This window comes from Panthera onca, chromosome B3, assembly GCF_046562875.1.
Source record: "Panthera onca isolate mPanOnc1 chromosome B3, mPanOnc1 haplotype 2, whole genome shotgun sequence".
Classification (NCBI taxonomy): Eukaryota; Metazoa; Chordata; class Mammalia; order Carnivora; family Felidae; genus Panthera; species Panthera onca.
In genome coordinates, this window is record NC_138344.1 from 70,113,707 (window position 1) to 70,137,214 (window position 23,508).

The following is a 23,508-nucleotide window of genomic DNA, read 5'->3' on the forward strand; positions in this document are numbered from 1 at the left end:
TCTTCAAATTTCTACCCGTAAAATTACTTTTGCAAGGTTTCTCTCGTGCTTATTATTCAGCTTGATATTAATTACTGGCGAGATGTACAGGCAGTCACGAGACCCTTTAAGAATGTAGGAACTAGCAGGTATTTGATCCATATTGGAACTATGCAGGCTACAGATCAGCCTTCTGGGCTAAAGGTGAACATTTCCCTGCTTCTGTCCCTCATCAGTTATATTATATGTAGTAATGAACAATTCACAAACTTTGTGTATAATCCAGTTGCTTGCAGGCCATCTGAACCCTGGATAATTGAATGGATACTTTGTTCTAAAATCAGACTTTTTGACCTCACTCTCATAACACTTTTCCCTGCTTTAATCTGATATAGATAATGAACTTTCTAACCCATTTACAAATAAAAAGAGATGAAGCAAAATCCCCAAAGGTTGTTAGTATATCCATCTTTGTATTTAAATTAGCTCATCTTCTGAAGAGAATCATATTGTTTCACATATGGCTAAAATATGAGGTTGCGGGGACAACACTCTCTTCAGATTATGATTATGATTCTTTTTTTTCTGAGGATGATGAATAATAGTTACTACCTTTCCAACGGTCTCTTCAGATAAGGTAGCTAGAGCTTTAACTAATTGAAAGACTAATTTACCCATTATAAAAATAAAGAGCGGTATTCCATACACTGACCTGTTGATCAAAATTTAGAGATCTATGTCAAGTGCTTTGCTCAAAGAAATGCTTAGCTTAACAGGAAATTTTAAGATAAGGTGCTGAAGTAGCAACACGACTAGTAGTAAATAACATTAACATTGTTATTAATTTTAACTTATTCTGGAGCACAACCAACATCATAGTCATAGACACTGGCCAAATTTTCCAGACAGGAAATCATTTTGTATTCAGTGATTAGCAAGTGATTATGGAATAAAATAGAATTGACATAAAACTGTTACCTGTTTCCATATGTGACTTGGGGAATGCTTCCCAGTACCAAATAATAAGACAGGTATGGCTAATTTAGAGATCTTATAGTACACATTCTGTTAACATGAGGCCCTGAAATACAGAAATCCATATGCTAACATAATCTCTTAATGGCATTTTTGATTTCTTGGTTCCTTAGAGTGTACATGGCCGGATTTAGGAGAGGTGTGATGACTGCATAAAACACAGCCAGAAATTTGTCCACCCAGGTGATGCTGAGTGGCCACAGGTAGTAAAAATGCAAGGCCCAAAGAAGAGCACTACCACTGTGATGTGGGCAGTGCAGGTGGAGAGAGCCTTGAGTGTCCCATCCTTAGAGCAAAGACAGATGGTAAACAGAATATGAGTAAGAGATTAGCAATAGAATGAAGCAAATGGTTGCCAGTACCCCACTGTCAGCATTTATCCACATTTCTAGGATATAGGTGTCTATGCAGGCTAGCTTGGTCACCAATGGAATATCACAGAAAAAGCTAGCCAGTTCCCTGGGCCCACAGAAGGGCAGCTTTATAATCACAGTGAGTTGGCTTATTGAATGCACAAAGCCAATGATCCATGATGTCACCACGAACCCAATGTACATTTGTCTGTTCATGATGCTGGAATAATGGAGTGGCTTGCAGATGGCCACATAACGGTCATAGGCCATTGACACAACCAGAAATATCTCACCCTCTCCAAAGAATGTCCAAAGAAAACCTGACACATGCAGCCTTCAAAGGAGACAGTCTTGTTTTCCTTGAGAAAGTCTGTGATCATTTTAGGGGTAGTGACTGAGGAAAGGCAGAAGTCAATAAACGAAAGATTGGCTAACAGAAAGTACATGGGAGAGTGGAGATGAGGTCAGCAATAATTAGGAACACGATGAAGATGTTGCCCAAAATGGTGATAAGATAAAGTGAAGAAAATATCACCAGGAGAAAGGCCTGGAGCTCCCATGAATTACAAAGCCCCAAAATAATAAATTCAGGCACCACAGACTGGTTTACTTCTTCAGTTTTGTCTAGTTTGTTCTAAATTCACCTGAAGGAAAGACAGGAAATTCATTTTTCTGAATAACAGTATGTGAATCAAGAAGATTTCTTCTACATTGCTGATGGAAGTCTATACTAATATAATCAGTGTGAAAAAAAGTTTATCTTGTAAAGCTCAATATTGATGAATTCTGTGGTTCAGCAATTTCACTCCCATTTCTATACCCAAGATAAACTCTTGTATGTGTATGTAGAGAAATTTATAATAATCGCCATAAGCAAGACAATGGAATATTATTCAGAACTATAACAAATTACAGCTATAAAATGATATAGACGTATCTTAGACATAATACTGAAAGAAAAAAAAGTCCAAAATGGATCCACTCAGTACTATTTATATAAAGTAAAGAGCAATGGAAAAATAATGTATATTTTGCAGAAAAAATATAAATGATAAAACTCTGTACAGAAAGAGAAGATGTAAGACCTAAGTAACCTTAAGTGAAGGGAGGTGAAAGGTAGGCATAAGGATGAGCATATAACCAGTTGTATGTTATCAATTATCTAGATCTTGTATTAGGTCATGTTTCCATCAGTGTAATTTTATCATTAAATAAACAAGCAAACACAAAATGGGCATGGAAAAATAGTGAGAGTATGTTATGAATCAAGAATTATGATCAATTTGGGATTCCTGGCTGGCTCAGTTGATAGAGCAGGTGACTCTTGATCTCAGGGTTGTAAGTTCAAGCCCCATGTTGGGTGTAGAGATTACTTAACAATAAAAAAATCTTTAGAAAAAAAGAATTATGATCATTCAATAAATACTGTAGACCTGAGGTAAAGTGACATTTTTTAAAATGACGTTGTTTAGGGGCTGTAAGTTAGAAAAATAGTTTCTATTTATAAATTTGAAAAACTGACACAATATTTAATACATTATTGAAGGTTAATTTTTTAAAGTTATTTATTTTTGAGAGAGAGAGAGCGGAGGAGGAACAGAGGGAGGAGACAGAATCTCAAGCAGACCCTGCATTATCAGCGTGGAGCCGGACATGGGCCTCAAACTCACAAGCCATGAGATCATGACCTGAGCTGAAATCAAGAGTCATACCCTTAACTGACTGAGGCACCCAGACACCCCTGACTTAATTTTTTAATGAATAAATAGATGAATCAATCATTTTTTGAATCAATCATTTTTAAAAAGAGATATTAATACTATTTTGACAAAATGACAAAACTTTTTAACTAATGAACATAGTTAAGTACAAGAGCAGATAAACTAATCAAATACAAGGTAGTTAAAAATCAGTTAAAGAATAAATGTTCTAGGCATAAAGAAAGGATAAATCATGAGCACCAGGAAGAAATATTCTCTGTTCATGAAATTCAAAGCTTATATAACCTGTAAGAAATTACTTATAGCCTGAAGTGTACCTCGGCCATCATGAAAGGTTTAGTTTTGAATATCGCACTTTAAAATGTGTATTAAAGCCATTTTGCCAGACGTGGTATGGGACCATTGAATATAAAATCTAGTGTTAGGTTTCTGATTCAAAACAAGATGGCTTCTGAGAAACTAAAATCTGGAAATCTCTGGGTGGACTAAAATAATCCAAAGTTTATAATTAACTCTGGGAGAGAGATATGCATCAAGTTACTTGAGGAAAAGAGGTTTTTTTGTGTGTGTTACAAATGGGAGTTTCAGAGTTAGGTAAATTCCATCATTTCCAACATATCCACAGGAAGCTATTTCCATTCAGTCTCATTTGCTTTAGCCTGAGAAACCATGATTTTTGAAATCTGTTCTTTCTAACAATCTTTGGCAGATAGTTCTTTCCAAACTATCTCTTGTAATACCAGGGTAAATGGAAAATATAAATTAATTATATTTCTTATCAACAAGTTAGAGAAACTTTAAGTTTTCCTTTAAACTAGTCATTTTGCTGCGTAAATTATTTTAAAGATCTAATAAACCTATAAAACTGGACAAGAGATTCATATTCTTTCTCTCTCTTTCCCTTTTTCCTTTTCTCTCTTCCCAGTTTCCTTTCTCCTTATTTTTTTCCCATATCCTTCTGATTGTTCCCTGACCTTCTCTCTTTCAAAAATTTCTTGATCTGAAGGGCTTTGCTACAATGGATCAATTATCTCCAGCAGCCCCTACTAGTTTATGATGACTGGTGTTCACAGTCCTCTATCAAAGCTGGAAACCAGCTATACAGTATTTTTTTCATTTTTTCTTTTTCTATATAATTCAGAGCTGTAATAAACACTTTTAACCATTGTTTCATAATCATGATAATAATCATACTTATTTTATTGCTGAAAAGATGAGTTAAAAGGTAAATGCCCAAAAGGAACACGGTTAATAGTCTATTTGGAGTTAGCTTCTGGAAAGAATGTTGGTTTGGAGAAAAGTTCAGTTTGGCTGAGAACTATGATTTCTATGAATCAAAAATAATAAAACTCTTCATAAGATTGCATGTCCAATGAAGAGGTAATTGACATAAGAAGAAATATAAATGGTCAGTAGATCTATGAAAAGTATTCTCTGTATCTATAATAATTCTATTATTTTTCTTGGCACTAACTGCTTCTGGTTTCCTCTAATTTAGTCTGTTATCCTCACTGTTGTCTATTATAAAATTGTTGATGTTGTTTAAATCCACAAGAGTTACCAGATACCAGCAATAAAAATAAGGACAGAGTTATGAAGTACTAGATATAGGAGGGCCTTCTAATTTTCTAGTGTGGTCAACAAGAATTTATTGAATTTATTTTTACTATGTACTCTGATCACTTTTGGACACTATAGATGAAAAAATAGGTTCTGTAGGTTATACTAAAGAAGTAAAAGCCTATGCCTGCTTGCTCACCTAATACTTGCTTTAAAAGTTGTTAACATTATTTTAGTTGAATTACAAAAGACAAAATATTACTACTAAATTAACTATATTAATAGTCATATTAATAACACTGTTATAATTTATTTTCAATCATGTCCTAGGTGGGAGAATTAAATCTTGATTCCAAGGGTATAATAGTAAAATCAAATGACTTAAAGCAGAACTCCCCAAAGAGAATCAAAACTTAGGATGGGGTGCGGGGGGGAAGGAAAAAGGAAGAAAGGAAGGAAGGAAAGAAAGAAAAGGAAGAAGAAAGAAAGAAAGAAAGAAAAGGAAGGAAAGAGGGAAGGAAGGAAGGAAATTAGACAATACCTATTTTTTTGTTTTGAACTATGAATTTTAGGGCCATGTAAAAACTAAGTCTCCCTGTTTCTTTCTGTGTCTGCCTGCTCTCTCTATCTCTCTGAATACCCACTATATTTTCACCTACATTGTCTAACTTAATCTCTACAATAACCCCATGAAATAGGTCCTGAGGTTGGTCCCCATTTGTAACCTGTCGGAAGTCTCAGAACAGAGAAATAGTGTGGCTGGGGTGGGGAGTGGGATGCACACCCAATGTTTGTGACTCCAGTGCTTTCTCCTTCTTTGGTATCATTCCGCATTTCCTACTCTTCATTTCCAAAAGCATAATTCCATTCTCACGGTAACTATTGACTGTTACAACTTTTGAGAGATTTCATTCCATATTTTCTATCAGGATTTTTCCTGAGCTAAATTATTAACAGTCCATTTTTCCATGTTTGGAAATTTCTGTTATTTATGCCTACATACCTGTGCCTGGAACATAATCCAGAAAAAACTGTAGCCCCTGATGACTGTGGTGCTGTGACAACCCAAATACTTCCTCAACCAGGGCATTTCGGGAGCTGTCAGACTGAATAGCAAGTGTTCTTTATGATGCTGTATGGAGTCCAGAAGTCCCAAATGTAGCTAGGAGAAGAAACCCTTGATATTTCTGGAAACTGCAAAAATTCCAAGCCATACCAATTAGTATTAATGGAAATATAGTGTTAAAACATTGTAAAATTGTCTTAAATGTGATAGAGGAAGGGAATTAAGGGAGTAGTTAAGAAATTTAGAGAGTATAGACTGTACCTTCCTATCAGAGAGACCCCATATTTGACCATATTTTTTCCCATGGATAAAGTATTGTCTGTATTCTAACTAGAATCTGAAATAAACTCATATTGCAGCAAAACAAATAATCCATTTTCTGTTGTGACCAGTATCCATGTGAGAGTGTGAGGTATATATTCATTGTAGAGACTACCTTCTGGGGTAGGAAAATTTCACTTACCCAAGCTATCTATGCTCCTTTGGGACCTCTTAATTTCTGAGTTCCTCTGAATTGAGAAAATCACTTGAAAGTGTACCTTTTGCTAAAATCAAAGACAGACCTGGTCAGTGCAATTAATTATAAAAGTTCCACTGATAGAAGTTAAGCACAGTTTTAAAACATTTCTTTGGCTAACTTTTTAATTTAATAATTATATTATTTTAAAACGAAATTGCTATTTCTAGTCCCTTCAGGAGCCAGATGACTTAGGTGAGTGGTCAGAGAAGACCAGTCAAGACAAATGAGCTGGTTGCTGATATACTCCACCTGTGTATATGACAGAACAGCCAGCCTTGAATTGCTGGTTTTGTGGGGTTTCAATGGAGGGTAGAAAAACATTTTGAAGTCTCGAGAATTTCTGTGGTTACATGAGCAAAGTTCTGGGTTTATATTGGGTGAAAGTCAACATTATTAACATTCTTTTAGGTAACAAAACAATAATGGAAGCCTACCTTTTTATTTTCACTTACAAAGTATTACATAAATCAAGTATTCTTGATCAGAATGCAACGCTTTAGAGGTCTGAGAAGGAAATATGATAATATGTCTCTATCTGCCTTTTCTTGTTACTTTTGTTTAACCACACACACACAAGTCTGTTCATGTTTTTGGTGGTTGTTTCAGTTTCCTTTTAATTCAATTACACAATTATGTGTACACATATCCACATATTTTTGGGAGGAGTCTTGTTTGTTTTTGAATAGATAAGATATAGAAATGTACTTTAATTTGTTTAAAATTTATTTAAAATTAATTTATGCTTAAGTATCTTTCTTTCAATGGTGATTACTACTCTTAGAAAAACAAAGAGAAAACTTATTTAAAACATATTTCATTTTTTGTTCAAAAGTAAAGACATATTTATATTTTTTAATTTTTAAAAAATGTTTATTTATTTAGAGAGAGAGAGATAGAGAGAGTAAGCAGGGGAGGAGCAGAGACAGAGGGAGACAGAGAATCCCAAGCAGATTCTGTACTGTCAGCATGGAGGCTGATGCAAGTCTCGAACTTATGAACTGAACTGTGAGATCATGATCTGAGCTGCAGTCAAGAGTCTGACACTTAACTGAATGAGCCACCCACATGCTCAGGTAAAGGTATATTTTTAAAATGTTCTCTTCACAGTTTAAGGATGGATGCTTAGGGTTTGGAAAGCTAATGTAGAAAAACAATGAGGCATAAGGATGGGATTGCTGGACTTGACATTAACTATGTGGATAGTGTCAGTGATGTGAATCCACTAGTCAGCTTGGCTAAAGATCAGGCAAAGGAAGGTGGTATCTCAAGACATAGCCTAGAAACATCACTACGTTAAAGTATAGATGGTTATGTTTAAGGAATGGAAACCACATGTAAACTAGTAAATAAACCAGTTATTGCATTGTGTGAACATTCTAGACAGTCTGGAGAATACAAACATTTTAAATTATGGCAACTACACTAAAATAACATTGAATATGTAGTGAAGCAGCGTTATATACCTTCACCTCAACCCCACGTTAGCTCATCAGGAAGAAGTGGCTGTGATGCAGTGTATTGCAAACACATTCTGTTGTTTATTTCCTTCTCTTCTCTTGGTTAGAGAACATTTGCTAAATAGGCATTTCACTAGTCCTGACTGGTGGGGGACTCTACACAAGTTCCAAGCATTTACCAAGTATAGACTTCATAGTCACTATCCCTGTGTCTGGTACATTCTATGTAGGTATTCTAGGGAGTAAATGAGTCCTAAATTTCAGCTCCACCAAGGAAGAAGAAACCATGGTAGAGAAGTGGGTCAATGTGTTCAACTGAGAGAGGTTTTAAGATTGTTATTCTTTGAGGGAGAATGGAGTAGTTACCTACTTAGATCTTGCTCACTTATCCCTAGGTAAAACTAAAAGAGTGAAAAGTCTCAGAGACTTCACCTAAGATGAGCATTTATGTAGCAAAGGGCACTTAGATATATCATCTTCCTAAAGTGGGTCCAATCAGGCAGAGGGAAGTAATTTTAAAGGACTGAGAAAAATGTAATTGTGATAAAGGATGAGAGCAATACCTCTTGCTTATATTAATATATTCACTTACCAGGGATTTTTATTTTATTATTTTATTTTATTTTATATTTTATTTTATTTTGAGAGAGAGAGAGTGAGAATGTGAGAGAGAGAGAGAGAGAGAGAGAGAGAATCTTAATCTCCAAGCTCAGTGTGGAGCTCGACAAGGGGCTTGATGTGGGGCTTGACATAGGGCTCAATCCCATGACCCAGGGATAATGACCTGAGCCAAAATTAAGAGTTGGATGCTCAACTGACTGAGCCACTCAGGTGCCCTGATTTACCAGGGATTTTAATCACTTATCAATCAATCATCCTGGACATTAGCAAGTCACTTTGGGAACCATATTATATTGTACATCATAATCCTAAAGCACGTGTCAACATCCACAGCTGACTAAGGTTTTTACTAGAATGTTTGCTGGCCAGTAGATCAGCCACGCTGTATGAGAGTGATTATGAAACCTTGAATAAGTGCCTGGTAGAAGTAAGCAGAGAACCCACAACAGCATAAGCTCAGGTATGAGAGTTAAAACACATGCACACAACTCAAAAAGACTCAAAACTTGGAGGCATCTGGGTAGCTCAGTCGGTTAAGCATTTGACTTTGGCTTGGGTCATGGTCTCATGGTTTGTGGGTTTGAGCCCCATGTAGGGCTCTGTGCTGACAGCTCAGAGCCTGAAGTCTACTTCAGACTCTGTCTCCCCTTCTCTCTCTGCCCATCCCCCACTGTTTCTCTCCCTCTCTCTCTCTCTCTCAAAAAAAAAAAAAAAAAGAAAGAAAGAAAGAAAAGAAAAGAAAAGAAAAGAAAAAAGACTGAGGGCGCCTGGGTGCTCAGTCAAGCCTTTCACTTCGGCTCAGGTCATGATCTCATGGTCCATGGATTTAAGCCCCACATTGGGCTCTGTGCCGGCAATGTGGAGCCTGCATGGGATTCTCCCTCTTTCTCCTTCTTTCTCTGCCCCTCCCCTGCTCATGCTGTCTCTCTGAAAATAAATAAACTTAAAAAAAAAGTCTCAGAACAATTCCTATTGGATTTACACTATTCACTAATGTTTAAGGTGGAGGAAGGAGGTAAAGTTTAAATAACGATGTCTGGAAATGAGTTGTTGCCAACTTAAAAAGGGATACATGTGTATATATCACAGGGGATGTTAGGAAAAAGACATAGACATTCATTTCTTAAATTAGAATTCTGTATTATGTTAGGAAGGGCCATTCTAAGACCACTGACTCAAAAATAATTGTAATTTGGAGTTAAGTAATTATTACACAAAAAGGAATTTACTTACTTAGTAGTAGGTAGACTTGTTGAATGTTGGCCTGGATCTTCTCCCAGACTGAACAATAGATTAGTGTCACTGAGGTCTCTGATCAGCAGACTGCTCATAATTTTGTTTGTGTTGACCACCTGAATTCAAATGGGCTTCTATGAAATAATAGGGGGGCAATTAAATTCTGTTCTTTTATTTGACTTTATTATTTTTTACATCAACTGCTTGTTTGAAGAAAAAGTAGTAAATATTAAGGCAACTTAAACTGAGTTGTTTTTCTAAGTTGTTTTCTCACCAATATTTGAAAAATACCTTTTTTTTTTGTCTTGAGTAGTTTGGATAGACAACTAGATTAAAAATTCCAATGGCTTTTAACTTGTACTTCTGTATTTCTCCAGCTGCTAGGCAATGGGGCTCCTAATCCATTACAATGAAAAAAATACTGAAAGACCCAGCCTGATTAATATAATTATAAATAAGACCAAGACATCTATGAGCTAAGAATTGTTGTGCGCAGGTAATGAGGAGGGAAGAATTAAGCGGTGTAGTTATGGATGTGTTCCACTTCCTACATTTTTTTTCAAGTGTCAATCTATTAATCATTCAGATATTCACCAGCCAGAACACTGGGCCTGGATAAGCCACTTTTCCTTTCTGTTACCTAATGACACAAATGTGACACAAAAGCAGCCACACCTGCGATGCCTCTTGGTGCATCTTGGTGTATTTGGAAGATTGAACAATTCAAGTTTTATTTCCCTGTGGATGAAGGATCAACAGGCCCTGACTTAGGATATTGCACAGAAAGGCCTGAATCTGCAAAACATTTATACTTCAGGGTGAACTTATTCTAACACCAATGTGTTAACTTATCTGAGACCCCAGGATGCTCATCCAGGCACTGAGTTTCCAGCAGGCAAACTCTCAGCAGGAAGGCCACCTTATTCCTCCTCCCTCTGCCTTTCTAGCATAGGAGGTGCACCTGCAGCATCTTGAGTCAGGCCGGGTTGTGTCCAGCGTGGGGCCAAAAGTGGGGCTTGAAATCACAACCCGAGGTCAAGACCTGAACTGAGATCTTGGATCTCGGATCTCGGAGATCTTGGATGCTCAGCCAACTGAGCCACCCAGGCGCCCCCACTTCCTACATTTTTAACAGTATTATTTTGATGATATCCTCATAAGCTCCTAAGAGATAACATTTTTTGTGTTGTTAAGGATTATTTTACTTCTATCTTCAACTTCTTTCCATCCAGATATAGAAGCCTGGGACATATAAGGTTATGATTTCTCTAACCTACTGTTTTCAAAACAAAGTTTTGTTTGGTGGAATCCCACCTGCTTGGTGCCTATTAGTTTCTAGCCCATCATTTTCTAGCAGTCTACTCAAGGAAGAGACTGAGTTAAGACTGTATCTTATAAGAAGTACTAGATGTAAATATATGTAGTGTAGATCCCTTACCTTAAAGAAGGTGCTATTAGATTGGTAAGTCAACAGTGGTAAGACACTGAACAGCAGACGGTGGTATACAATTAAGGACTACAAATTTCAAAGGATTAAAGGTCAACGTGGGCAGCACAGATTGGTGAAAGTACTATGGGATATGGCTAATTTGATTGAATGATAGACTCTCCAAAGATACCGAGAGTAAGGAATGTAATATGTGAAAGAGGACAGTGAATGGTATAAACCGGGAAGCCCAGGCTTTAAAGACAGGCAAAAGTAGCCTGAAACTTGGCACTGTCACTTGTGAACTATGCGAACTTAGCCAAGTTACAAACTCTGAGCCTCATATTCTTTTATCTAAAATGGGATTCTTGTATTACCTTAATTTTTTTTTGTATATTTCTGGACAGTATCCAACCAAACTAGCTCAGGTAAACAAATAAATGCATAATACGTAAAATGGTGATAGTAGTGGACCCGATTTAGTTTATACAACACATCAGTATTCACTCTTGCCTTCCTTGCTTTCTTTCTAGCCCCAGTATCCATAAAATGATTGTCTTTGCCTCTGCTAACAACCAGGGGCCCAATATGGTTGCTTCTATAGATCCCTGATATCTCTCAGGCATGATAAGACATTGTTCTGTCTCCTTCTCAGACAAGAACTTAGAGTTTTGAGGGAAAATCAGATAGCAAACAAATACTTATGTAAATAAATAAATAAATAACTGAAAGCTGTACATAACTTCTGTGGAAGAAAAGGTATATAGTGCTGTGAGAGAGTGAAAGAGGAAATAATTTTTTATTAGTTAATTTTTTTATTTGACTATAGTTGACACATAATATTACATTAGTTTCATATGTACAACATAGTGATTCACTTTCTCTTTATATCATGCTATGATATAAAGCACACAAGTGTAGCCACCATCTGTCACCATACAACATTGTAGTATATACCATTGATTATATTCCCTAAGCTGTGCCTTTATTCCCATTACATTCATTCAATAAGTGGAAGCCTATATCTCCTATTCCCCTTCCCCCATTTTGCCTGCCTTCTCCCAGCAACTATCAGTTTGTTCTCTGTATTTATAGGTTCATTCTGCTTTCTGTTTATTTACTTGTTTTGTTTTTTTAGATTTCATGTTATAAGTGAAGTCATATGGTATTTATCTTTCTCAGACTTATTTCACTTAACAAAATACCTTCCAGGTCAAACAAAATCAAAGTCATCACAAATGGCAAGATCTCATTCTTTCTTTGGCTGAGTAATATTCCATTATTAGATAGATAGATAGATACAGATATAGATATAGATATATACCACATCATCTTTATCCATTTGTCTATTGATGGACATTTAGGTTGCTCCATATCTGGGCTATTGTAAATAATGCTGTGATAAACATGGGAGTGCAGGGGTGCCTGGGTGGCTCAGTCGGTTAAGCATTTGACTTCAGCTCAGGTCACGATCTCGCGGTCTGTGAGTTCAAGCCCTGCGTCGGGCTCTGGGCTGATGGCTCAGAGCCTGGAGCCTGCTTCCGATTCTGTGTCTCCCTCTCTCTCTGCCCCTCCCCTGCTCATGCTCTGTCTCTCAAGTAAATAAACGTAAAAAAAAAACCAAACTTGGGAGTGCATATATCTTTTTGAAAAGGTGTTTTCATTTCTTTGGGTAAATACCCAGTAGTGGAAAAATGGAATCATATGGTGTTTCTATTTTTAATTTTTTGAGGAACCTCCTTAGTGGTTGTACCAATTTACAGTCCTACCAATAGTGTTTGGGGGTTCCTTTTTCTCTTCATCATTGCCAACACGTGTTATTTCTTGTCTTTTTATTGTAGCTATTCTGACAGCTATGAGGTAATATCTCATTGAGGTTTTGATTTGCATTTCCCTGATGATTAATGATGTTGAGTATCTTTTCATGTGTCTGTTGTCCATCTTATGTCTCCTGTGGAGTAATGTCTATTCAGGTCCTCTGCCCATATTTTAAATGGGGTATTTGTTTGTTTGTTTGTTTTTTGGTGTTAAGTTGTATGAGTTCTTTACATATTTTTATATTAATCCTTTACTGGATATATTATTTGCAAATATATTCTCCTATTCAGTAAGTTGTCTTTTGTTTTGTTGATGGTTTCCTACACGGTGCAAAAGCTTTTTATTTTGGTATAGTCCCAATAGTGTGTTTTTGCTTTTGTTTCTTTGCCTGTGGAGACATATCTAGAAAAACGTGGCTATGGCTAGTGTCAGGAATTATTGTCTGTGTTCCCTTCCAGGATTTTTATGGCTTCAGATCTCACATTTAGGTCTTTAATCCATGCAGAATTTATTTTTGTACAGGGTGTAATAAAGGGATCCCCAGTTTTATTTTTTTGCATGTAGGTGGCTAGTTTTCCCAGCGCCATTTGTTGAAGGAACTCTCCATTTTTCTTTAATCCATATTAAAAGTAGCTCTTGTGATTGGTGTATTGCAGGAGGTGAGGTTTAACGCATAATTTGTGTTGCTGCAGAGATACCACACGTTTGGTTCTTCCTCCCCCCACAGAAGCCCCTAGGTATCTCCTCCCTTCAGGGCATCTTGATACATAGCCCCATTTCATATGCTATCAATCCCTTTTTCTTCCCCTGGGTGCCACTCCCGAGCACACATGACCCACAGTGTATAAGTGCACATGGTTTGGAACATAAGCATCTTCAAAATTCATTTTTTGAGAGGGAATGTTAGGGTCACGAGCCAGGTGGGTCCCCTGCAGTGCGCATCCTTATCCACATGTGAACCTCTGTCGGGACTGTGACCTGGGAGGAGTCTGCTCTTCTGTGTCACCAAGCACTTGGAGCATGTACGTGCCAGTGTAGATGAGCAACTGTCTGGTCATCTGGGTGGTGTGGCACAGGACCTGCAGCTGGCTCCTCAGCAGGGCCTTGACTCCTATACACCAGATGTTGTAGGACACCGAATATATCTCATACATGGTGGTCTTGATGTTGCATATTTTTGCCTCCTTTGTCATAGACTGATTGGCCATACAAGTGTGGGTTTGTTCTAGACTTTCTGTTCTGTTCCAGTGATCTATGTATCTGTTTTTGTATTGTGGCTTTTTAAGGTTTATTTATTTATTTTTAGAGAGAGAGACAGACAGAGAGGAAGAGAGAGAGAGTGTGTGTGCACAAGTTGGGGAGGGGCAGAGAGAGAGGGAGAGGGAATCCTAAGCAGGCTCCACACTGTCAGCACAGAGCCCAACACAGGGCTCGATCCCACTAATAGTGAGATCATGACCTGAGACCTTGGTGATTAAATCAAGAGTTGGCCTCTTAACTGAACCACCCAGGTGCTCCAGTACCATACTGTTTTGATTATTACAGCTTTGCAATGTATCTTGAAATCTGGGATTATGATACCTCCAGGTATCTTGTCTTCTTCAGGATTGCTTTGTTTATTTGTTTATTGTATTATTTATTCTAGTTTTGTGAATAATGCTGCTGATATTTTGATAGAGATTGCCTTGAATCTGTAGATTGCTTTGGGTGATATGAACATTTTAACAATATTAATCTTTCCAATACCTGAGCATGGAATAACTTTCCATTTTTCCATTTGTTTGTGTCATCTTCAGTGTCTTTCATCAATGTTTTATGGTTTTGGGGATAGAGGTCTTTCACCTCACTTAAGTTTATTCCTAGGTATTTTATTCTTCTGGTGCAACTGTAAATGGTGTTATTTTAAAAATTTCTGTTTTTCTCTTTCTGCTACATCATTAGTATACAGAAACACTACCATATTTTGGCTGTTAATTTTGTACCCTGCCACTTTACTGAATTCATTTATTACTTCTTGTAGTTTTTTTTTTTTTTTTTTTTTTTTTTTTTTTTGGTGGAGTCCTTATGATTTTCTATGTATAGTGTGATGTCTTCTGCATATAGTGACAGTTTAACTTCTTCTTTACCCATATGGATGCTTCTGATTTCTTTTTCTTGTTTGATTATTGTGGCATAGCATATTCAGTGCTATGTCAGATGAAAGTGGTGAGAGTGGACATCCTTGTCTTGTTCCTGATCTTAGAGGAAAAGCTCTCTGTTTTTCACCATTGAGTATGATGTTAGCTATGGTTTTTCATATATAGCCTTTATTATGTGGAAGTATGTTTTCCCTAACCCCATCTGGTTGAGAGTTTTTATCATGAATGGACATTGAATTTTATCAAATGCTTCCCCCCCATCTAATGATAAGGCAATTTGATTTTTATCTTTTTTGTTTGTTGATGTCATTTATGATTGATGTGTGAATATTGAACCACCATTGCAGCCCAGAATAAATCTCACTGGATCATGGTGAATTATCTTTTTAATGCATTGCTATATACCATTTGCATTTTGTTGGGGATTTTTGCATCTGTGTTTATCAGGGCTACTGGCCTATAGTTTTCTTTTTTGTGTGGTATCTTTTTCTGGTTTTGGTCTCAGGGTAATTCTGGCCTCAATTGTGTCACAGACTCTGGGTCTAGATATTTCTTGTCCAGCAAGAAAGTGGGATGCAGGATTAAAATGCGAGATATGTCCAGGAAAAGACAAGAGCCCCGAGTAAGGGTCCTTGCTCCATATTTATTAGGATCAGAAGGCTTACAAGCATGATGGATGTGCACAAAAAGACAATGAATCTGTGAACATTAACTCATGGGTGTGAGAGAAAGGGGGTTTTGAAGATATACAGTGTTAGGGGTTTAGGTCAATATAAAACAAAATCCTGGCTCAGGGCAGATGGATGTTAACTACAGACAAGAGGCTCTGTGTCTGTTTATCTTAGCCAGCCTAGGGGATAAGACAAATAAAGCATGCTGCCTCAGGGTTAACAAGGCACCTTTCTTTTGCTGATTAGTTCCTCTCTGGGCAGCTTCACCCCCACAGTGGTCTATAGCCCTATTTACCTGTTTACCTAATTTGGTCCTTCCTTCCTGTGAAAGCAACTTTCTGCTGTTGTACTAAATTGGGAGGCGTTTTCACCTTGAATACCTAACCTTGTATACTTCATATACCTTTGTATTGGGGCCTTTGCCCCTTGTCTCTATCCTGGGGGCTTTGCCCTGCCCTCTCTATCCTTATTTGCCTAATCTTGTTTACCCAAACTTGGGTGTGAGCATCCTATGGCTTTGTAATTCTTCATGCCTTGTTAACCCATTGGTGCAAGCCCAGGGAATTCCTAAACTTATTCCCAACTTCTGATTTTATATGTGTGTGTGTGTGTGTGTGTGTGTACACACACACACACACACACACACACACACACACACACACACATACGTATGTATGTATATATATGCCACAAGAAATAAAAGTGTTTTAAAATCAGGTTTATTTCAAAGCACCATAAAGAGCAAGAGAAACTACAATCTTGGGACAAAGCAATTATCAGACGCTGAGTCAGATATGACATATTTTGGAATTATTGTATAAAGAATTTAAAATAACTATAATTAATACATAAAGTGTTCTAATTGGAAAAGTAGACTATATGCAAAAACAGATTGGTAAGGTAAACAGAGAGATAGAAACTATATGAATCAAAAGGAAATGTTGGAAATCAAAAACATGGTAAGACAAATGAAGGATGCCTTTCATAGGCTCATCACTAGATTGGACATAACAACGATGGAATCTTTGAGCTTGAAGATACATCAGTAGAAACTTCCCAAATTCAAATACTTGGAAGGAAAACAATGACAAAAATAATCATATATATTATTCAAGAATGGGGTACAATAATAAAAGGACATATGTATAATTGGAATAACAGAGGAAAAGAAAGAGGAAAAGGAGAAGAAATATTTGAAATAATAATGGCTTGAGAATTTTCCAAAAATAATGACAAACATGAAAAAAAAAGAAACAAGAAAAAAGTCTACACTTAGGCATATTATATTCAAACTGTAGAAAACAAAAGAGAAGATCTTGAAGGAATCCAAGGAGGGTAAACATTATTTATAGAGGAACAAGGATAAGAATTACATCAGACTTCTTGTCATAACCATGTTATGGTTGAAAGACTGAAGTGAAATATTTACCATGTTAAAAAAATTAATCCAGATTTCTATGTTCAGCAAAATTATCCTCCAAAAGTGTAGGAGAAAAAAAAATGTTCTCAGAGAGAAATAACTCATTTTTCAAATAGACATAACATTCCTTAGTATGTATGCACCTAAAAACAGAGCATGAAAATACATGAGGCAAAACTTGAGATAAGTCCAATGAGAAATAGACAGATCCACGATTATAGTTGGAAACTTCAAGTCTCTCTTTTCAGTAATTGATACATCCAGAAGGCAGAAATTCAGTAAGCACATGGTTGCTCTCAAAGGAACCATCAATCAGCTTGATCTAATTATATTTATAGATCACTTCATCCAACAATAACAGAATATACATTCTTTTCCAGTTCACATGGAATGTTCAGCAAGATAGATCACTTTCTGGGTCATAAAACACACCTTAAAAAATTTGAAAGAGTAGAAATCAGACAAAGTATGTTCTCAAATCACATTGGAATGAAACTAAAAATCAATAACAAAGATAGCTGGAACATTCTAATATATTTGGAGATTAAGTCATACAATTCTAAATAGCACATGGATCAAAGAAGAAGTCTTAAAAGATATTAAAAATGTTTTTTTAAATTTTTTAAAATCTATCTTTATTTTTGAGAGAGAGACAACAGAATGCAAGCAGGGAAGGAACAGAGAGAAAGGGAGACACAGAATCCGAAGCAGGCTCCAGGCTCTGAGCTGTCAGCAGAGAGCCTAAGGCAGGGCTCAAACTCACAAAACAGTGAGGTCATGACCTGAGCCAAAGTTGGATACTTAACCGATTGAGCCACCCAGGAGCCCCTAAAAATGTTTTTAACCACATGGAAATTAAACTACAATTTATCAAAATGTGTGGGACACAGTGAAAAAAAGTACTTAGAGGGGAATTTATAGCATTGAATTCATATATTAGAAAAGATGAAAGATCTAAACTCAGTACTTTAAGCTTACATGTTAGGAAACTGAAAAAAGAACAAGTTAAGCCTAAAGCGAATGAAAAAAAGACAAATATTTGAGCAGAAATCAATAAAATTTAAAACAAAATAGAAAAAACCAACAACATTAAAAAGGTAGTTTTTTGAGCAAATCAATGAAAGTAATAAACTTCTAGCCTGGCAACCAAAAGAAAGAGAGAGAAGACACAAATACCAATATTAGAAATAAAAGAAGAGTCATTACTAATGATTCCATGAATACTAAAAGAATAATAAGGAGATATTTTTTAACAACCTTAAGCCCACAAATTTGATACCTTAGATGAAATACATCAGTTAATTCCTTGAAAGACACAAACTACCAAAACTTACCTAATAGAGAAATAGATAATATGATAGGCTTATCTGTAATAAAAAAATGAGTCAATAATTAATAACCTTCAAAAAATGCAACTTGCCCAATTCATTTCACTGGTGAATTTGCCAAACATTTATAGAATAAATGATACTAATTCTCTACCATTTCTTCCAAAAATAAAAAGCAAAGGGAATGCTTTCTAGCATTATTCTTTGTTTTAAGAAAAAAGTTTATTTATTTATATTGAGAGAGTGAGAGAGAGAAGATGAGTGGGAGAGGGACAGAGAGAGAGGGAGAGAGAATTCCAAGCAGGCTTGGCACTGACAGTGCATAGCCCGATGCGGGGCTCAAACTCACGAACGGTGAGATCATGACCTGAGATGAGATGAAGAGTCTGAGACTTAACTGACTGAGCCATCCAAGTGCCCCTTCTAGTATTATTCTTATAGCCAAATCAGATGTTGACATTATGAGAAAGAAAAACTGGAGACCAGTATCTTTCATGAACACACATGAAAAATCCCTAACAAAATATTAGCAAATCTAAATCAACAATATTTAAAAAGATTATACCCAAGACCGATGGGGAGTTATTCTAGTTACATTTGAAAAGCAATTAAATTATAACAGGCTAAAGAACAAAAATTGCATGATCATATGAGGTGATACATTAAAATATTTGGTGCATTTTGTGTTTGATAAAATCCAACACCCATTCATGGTGAAAACTTTCAGCAAACTAACAATAGAGGAGAATTTTCTCAATTTGGTGAAAAAACAATTATGAAAACCAACAACTAAAATAACTAACATCTCACTTGAGAGGGAGAATCTGATTGTTTACCCCCCCTAATACTGCAACAATATTTCATTTCTCCTATTCAACATTATACTGGAAGCCCTCACTAGTGCAATAAGACTAGAAAAATATTGGTATGTAGACTCACAACAAAGAAATAAGACTGTTTGTTCACAGATAACATAATTTTCTACGTAGAAAATACCAAACAAATGAGAAGAAATCCTCCTGGAACTAATAAGCAATTATAGCAATGTCATAAAAACAAAATTCATATTCTAAAGTAAATTGTTTTCCTATATACGGCCCTACACAATTGGAATCTAAAATTAAACAATACCATTTATATTACCACGAAAAATGAAACATTTAGGTAAAATCCTATGAAATATATATGTGATATATATGCAGAAAGTTATAAAACTCTGTTAAGATACCAAAGACCCAGGGTGTCTGGGTGCCTCAGTCAGTTAAGCGTCCAACTTCATCTCAGGTCATGATCTCATGGTCTGTGAGTTCAAGCCCCATGTGGGGCTCTATGCTGGCAGCTCAGAGCCTGGAGCCTGCATTGGATTCTATGTCTCCAGCTCTCTCTGCCCCTCCCCCACTCATGCTCTGTCTCCGTCTCTCAAAAATGAATAAATGTTAAAAAAAAAAGTAAAAAAAAAGATATCAAAGAATATCTGAATAGTGGAGAATATTGTTAAGATGTGGATTATTCCTAACTTGATCTAGAGAGTTAATGCAATCCCAACCCAAACCTCAGCAAGCTGTTTTGTGAACTTTGACAAATTGATTCTAAACTTTATATGGAAAGAAAAAAATTTGGATACCCAACACAATACTGAAAAAGAGCAAAGTAGGAGATAGCTACTACTTGAATTCAAGGACTGCTATAAAGTTACAGTAACCAAGATAATGTGGCATTAGTGTAAAAACTGACATGTATGGCAATGGAAGAGAGTAGACAGTCTATAAATAGACCCATGAAAACAGAGTCAACTGGTCTTTGACAAAGGAGCGAAGGCAATTCAGTGGAGAAATGATAGTCTTTTCAATGGTTTTGGGATAATATGACATTCATATGCACAAAAGGAATGAAAACATAGTCCTTTTGTCTTTCACTAAAATAACTAAAAATGGATCATACAATTAAATATAAATTGCAAAACTCCAAAACATCTAGAAGTTAAAGAGGACAAAATCTAAGTGATCTAGGATTTGGAGAGGAGTTTTTTGACACAATTCCAAAAAACATGATACATGGAAGAAAAAATTGATAAGTAGAACTTTCTAAAATTTAAAAACTTGTGTTCTGTGAAAGACCATGTTAAGAGAATTGAAAGACAAACCAAGGATTGGGAGAAAATAGTTGGAAAACACATATTTGATAAAGAAATATATCCAAAATATACAAAGAATTCTTAAAGCTCAACCCTCAGAAAATAAACAAGTCAATTACAAAATGGGCAAAAATTCTAAACAGACCAAACCTCACCGTAAAAGATATACAGATGGCAAAACAAACAGAGAAACAAACACACACATACACACATACACATGAAAAGACACAACATCATTTGTCATTGAGGAATTTCAACTTTTGACAACAAATGAGATACAACTGTATACCTATTAAGTTGGCTTAAAAAACTGACAACTTTAAATGGTAGCAAGGATGCAGAGCAAGAGGAACTCTCTTTAACAAAACTGTAAGAAATGTAAAGTGTACATCGTGGTGATTTGATATACATATACATTGTAAAAGCATTATCCTCATCATTATAAAAACATTAATTAACACATCCATCACCTTACATATTTATTTAATTTTTTTGTGAGAACACTTAAGTTCTACTCCTTTAGCAACTTTCAATTATACAATACATTGTTAGCAACCTGTAGTAACATTGTTTTACATTAGATCTTCATACCTTATTCATCTTATAGCTGAAAGTTTGTACTTTTGCCAACATCTCCCTATTTCCTCCTCCCCTCCCCTCCCCATCCCCTTGCAACCACTTTGTACTCCCTGTTTCTATGCTTTTTTCTTTTATTTCACATATTGGTGATACCATGTAGTATTTGTCTTTCTTTTATGCCTCAATAAAACTGAAAAATTTTTTTCAAAACTCCCATTTACTGCTGGTGGAAATAGGAAATGGGACATACATTTTGGTAGTTTCTTACAAAGCTGATGATAATATTACCATAAGATAAAGTGATAGTATTCCTAGGTATTTACCAGATTGGTTAAAAACTTAGGTTCCCATAAAAACTGCATGTGTATAGGAACTTTATTCATAATTACCAAAAACTGTAGAAAACCAAGATGTCCTTTAATAGGTGAATGGATTAAAAAAACTGTGGTATATCATACAATGGATTATTTAGCAATAAATAAAATAAGGTATCATGTCATGAATGTATATTCAGGAAACTGAAGTGTATATTGCTAAGTGAAAGCAGCAAATCTGAGAAGACTGCATACTTATTCCATCTATATGACATTATGGAAAATGCAAAACTACGGAGACAGTGAAAAGATGTGTGGTTATCAAGGGTTCAGGGGTTCAGTGGGGTGGATGAATAGGTGAGGTACAGGAGATTTCAGTGCAGTGATACTATTCTATATGATAGTATAATTTTGGATATGTGGTTTTATGCATACTGTGTCATCAATGAGAACCTAAAAGGAATGATGCCCTGGCAACAACGAGCATGTGTAGTGCCCAGATGTTTGTTTCTAATATCATCTCCAGTAAAATGAACCAGATATCCTTGGAGAAGTGGCTGATTATAGAAATAGGGCAGAAATACACAAGACAAGCCTGGAACATTCTGTAATGCCAGAAAATAAGGAAATGTTCAAATATATACAAACTCACCCATTTTGATGGAGGATATCAGGGTATTTCAGGAGCCAAATGAAAGAGCTCCCACTGGGCTAAACTGAAAAAATTTGTACAACAAAATAAAATAATATTTAATCCAAATAAGTATCTTAATCCAAATTATAAAATAAATATCCACGAGCCCATATTTATATAAATGATTGAATAAATTAATAAGTAGGGTAGAAATTTTCCATACAGAAGAATTACAAGTAAATTATGTAGACATTCTAACCTAAACCTGGAGGAACATAACCCCTCATTTCTTAAATACAGGTTCAGCACGATGACTTCTTTCCAAAGTGTACAGTATGGAAAGCAGGGAAAAGTAACTTTACAATGAAGAAAACTGACAAACACTATTTCAGCCTGATAATCAAGGCCATGAGAAATGAATATAACCTTGATAGGAGGTGATGAAAATGGCACTTTATTTGTGGTGTTCCTCCCCCAAACCCATGACTCTGGTCTAATCATGAAAAAAAAAAATCAAATACATTCCAATAGAAGGGTATCCTACAACATTTATGGCCAGTGCTCCTTAAAACTGTCAAGGTCATTAAATACAAAGAAAGTCTAGGTAACTATTACAGCCAAGAACAGCCTGAGGAGGTATGACATCAAGAAAAAATAAATAAATATTGTGTATCAAAGTACAATATCAAGAAAGTGAAAAGATAGTTTGTTAGATAGAATTGGAGAAAATATTTGCAAGTCATATATCTGATAAGGGTCTTCTATTCACAATATTTAAGGAACTCTTATAACTCAACAGTAAAAATAAAAACCAACTCAATAAAAATGGGCAAAAGACCTGAACAGACATTTCTCCAGTGAAGATATACAAATGGCCAACAAACACATGAAAAGATACTCCACATTGTTAGTCATTAGGGAATTATAAGTCAAAACCACAATGAAATACCGCCTTTTGCCCATTAAGTTGTCTATAAGCAAGAAAAAAAACAAAAAACCAAAATGAGTGTTGGCTAGGATGTGGAGAAATTAGAACTTTTGTGGATCATTAGTATGAATATAAAAAGGGACACCCACTGTGGAAAACAGTATTGCATTTCCTTAAAAAGTTAAACAGGGAATTACCATATAATCCATTAATTCTACACCATATAACCCATTAATTCTACTCCTAGGTATTTATACAAAATATTTGAAAACAGGTAAAAAAAATCTTGTGCATGTATATTTTTAGTAGAACTTTTCACAATAGCCAAAGGTGGAAACAATGCAGATGTTTATCATCCGATGAATGGAGAAACAAATGTGGTTTATCCACACAAAGGGATATTACTCAATCATAAAAAGAAATGTACTGATATACACTTCAATATATATAAACTTGAAAATTCTAAATGAAAGAAGCCAGACATTAAAGGTCACATATTGTTTTGATTTTATTTATATGAAATATTCAGAATAGGTAAGTGCATGGAGACAGAAAGCAGATTAGTGTTTG

At 35.7% G+C, this 23,508-nt stretch overlaps 1 long non-coding RNA gene, 1 other non-coding gene and 1 pseudogene across 5 annotated transcripts in view; all 3 read right to left on the minus strand.

The window, feature by feature from the left end:
• LOC144616546 (uncharacterized) overlaps positions 1–23,508 on the minus strand; it is a 71,906-nt gene that overhangs the window by 23,387 nt on the left and 25,011 nt on the right. The window contains exons 3-4 of one of the 4 annotated variants that reach the window (XR_013555905.2): positions 9,546–9,682; positions 6,178–6,259 (exon numbers count right to left, since the gene is read on the minus strand). The exons of 2 other annotated variants lie outside the window; for them this stretch is intronic. This is a non-coding gene — a long non-coding RNA (uncharacterized LOC144616546). The remainder of the gene's footprint in view (positions 1–6,177; positions 6,260–9,545; positions 9,683–23,508) is intronic. One more of the 4 variants, XR_013555907.2, reaches the window with a different exon arrangement.
• On the minus strand, positions 1,083–5,738 carry LOC132669685 (olfactory receptor 4K3-like; annotated as a pseudogene).
• On the minus strand, positions 10,111–10,245 carry LOC132670650 (small nucleolar RNA SNORA17). The gene has a single exon (XR_009606870.1). It is a non-coding gene; the product is annotated as a small nucleolar RNA SNORA17 (small nucleolar RNA).